At 45.6% G+C, this 2,585-nt stretch overlaps 1 pseudogene; it reads left to right on the top strand.

Moving 5' to 3' along the window:
* Window positions 1-1,339: 1,339 nt before the first annotated feature.
* On the top strand, window positions 1,340-2,013 carry LOC102423610 (annotated as a pseudogene).
* Window positions 2,014-2,585: the final 572 nt, after the last annotated feature.

Here is a 2,585-nt window from a genome sequence, read left to right as displayed (position 1 = left end):
ACCCAAGAAAAGTAATTTTAAAAAAAGAGCTACCGGCAGTGCCTCCGAGGCCCGTGCACGCTTCCTCAGACAGCGCCCATGTGGCCCACCAGTGCTGCAGTGAGTGCGCGCCCCAGGCAGGGAGAAGTGCCGCCGCAGGCAGCGTCTCATACTGGGCAGCAACATCTGTGCGGCTCCTCTCCCCGGCTGGTGAAGATGAAGACAGCAGGGGAGGGACCAGGGGGCGGAGGACGGACAGCAGCACTGGGACGTTTCAGTCCTCAGCTGGCAAGCCTGGTCGATGGCTTGCAACATCCTGCCTCTGACAGGAGTAGGAGTGTTCATGGAGCCTGCAACCTGGAACCAGAGTTGTTCATTCATTTGTTCAACAGGTGCCTCACCAGGCACTTAGAGAGGACATGCAGATGAGTTCGAAGTGGCCCCTGCCTGAAGGATCCAACAGTACAGCAAGGGAGTGAGACATTCAGACAAGACAACACAAAGACAAAATGTGATGCATGCCCCAGGCTATGGTGGGGGTGAGGAAGAAACCTTAAATCTGGCAGAGATGATCCTGAGGCAGTGTAGACAGATCTGACTTCAAAAGGCACAGGCATGACCATTAACCCCGGGGCAGGGAAGCCCAGCATTCTAAGGGACAGAGAGAATGGGCTGAAGGGAACCACTAATTCTGGGGAACCACTAATACCAGACCATGGAGTGCACTTTAGCTAGTAGGCAATGAAGAACTTTCTGGAATCTTAATTATTCAGATAAATCTGAAAAGTCTTGATACTCTCCTGAACTCTCATATTGAGCTTGGGGGGAAAAACCTCTTACTTCCTGGTACAAAGCCACTCAGGCCTGGTAAAGCTGGGCCGCGCTGTGGCATGAGGCGGACAGGCCGCATCTACATCCAACACATAGGGACATCATTCCCGTCCTGCCAGGGCTCCAGGGGCTCCGAAGGTCGTCAGCACAACTAACCCTAAAGTCAGGCACGCTCACTACCTCTGAAGGAAGTACTATCCAATTCTGCAAATAAAAAACAAAATCCAGGTTACTTTTTTTTTTAACATATTTTTATTGATTTCAGAGAGGAAGAGAGAGGGAAAGAGAGAGAGAAACATCAACGATGAGAGAGAATCATTGATCAGCTGCCTCCCGCACGCACCCCACTGGGGATCGAGCCCACAACCCGGGCATGTGCCCTTGACTGGAATCGAACCCGGGACCCTTCAGTCCGCAGGCCAACGCTCTAGCCACTGAGCCAAACCAGCAAGGGCCCAGGTTACTTTTGAAACCAGTGGCGGGAAGCTGCTGCGGGCCCTGTGGTAGCTGTCTGTGGTGGGTACGTGCCATGTCGGTGGGTCCACACGGAAGTGCCAATATCATGGCCGAGTTCCTCTCATTTGGCATCAACAGCATTTTATATCAGCGTGTCATTTATCCGTCTAAAACCTTTACTCAAGTGCAGAAATACGGACTCACCTTGCTGTAACTACTGATCCTGAGCTTATGAAATACCCAAACACTGTGGTGGAACAACTGAGAGACTGATTATATGAGTGTTCAGTTCAGAAACATGTGGTAGTCATCTCGAATACTGAAAGTGGGGAGGTGCTTGGAAGATGACAGTTTGATATTGAGTGTGACGAGACGGCCAAAGGCGACAGTGCACCTAGAGAAAATCCTCAGAAAGCTAGCCAAGGTGAAATCTGCTCAGTGGTCAGACAGATCACAGCTACCGACATTTCTGTTACTACTGGGAGTGTCTTATTCATCTGAACTACTGATTTATACAAAGCTGTAGTTGTACCTAAAAAGTGGGAAGAGTTGGGACCACAGTTCATCACCAATTCAGAGCAAGTCCACCTGCATTCCTTCACAACTACAATCCACAAAGCAAACAGCACAGTGGCCTACAAAATCCTGTCCATGACTGGAGATGGGACAAGAACCGTGATGGAATTCTCAAATGTGTATTTCCTGAAACCAAGTCAACTGCAGTTCATGTTTTATTCCGTTGACTAATTTTTAGTGGGGAAAGCAACACTGTCATTTACTGAAATGCGCATAATTGTCCCATTTTTCTGGTACCTGTTTAACTTCCCATAGGATTGACATAAATTTTGCACACTGTTCAAAAGGGATCTACATCAGCACTATCATTAATGTCAACTCCTTTGAAGGTGGTAACTGGAGATGGAAAACTTCTGCTCGAGAGCTCAATGTCTTCCTAAATCAGACTTTTTGGTCAAGTGGCTTGATTCAGAATATACATAAATATGAAACACAGCAAAAGAAGTCTGAATATGTGGAATCTTTGTTTAGGCCTAAAGTAATTGATAATCCACAATAACAAAATGTTGCTATGAGGTCCTTTTGCCTTTTATTTCATTTGTATAATTTCCTAATTTTAAGAAAATCTTCAATTATTTGATTTTAATAATTTTAATTTACACCTACAAAACTATATCACTATTTCTATTGTCTAAATTCCAGTGATACAGAACTCTCAAAAATTATCTTTTGGTGTTTTATAAAATCAAGCTTTAAATGACAATGACAAAGTTAAATGTGTATGTTTTTCAAAACAAAACAAA

The sequence above is a fragment of the Myotis lucifugus genome, unplaced genomic scaffold (assembly GCF_000147115.1).
Source record: "Myotis lucifugus unplaced genomic scaffold, Myoluc2.0 scaffold_210, whole genome shotgun sequence".
Classification (NCBI taxonomy): domain Eukaryota; kingdom Metazoa; phylum Chordata; class Mammalia; order Chiroptera; family Vespertilionidae; genus Myotis; species Myotis lucifugus.
Note: the sequence above shows the minus strand (reverse complement) of the source record. Positions and strands in the feature narration are given on the sequence as shown.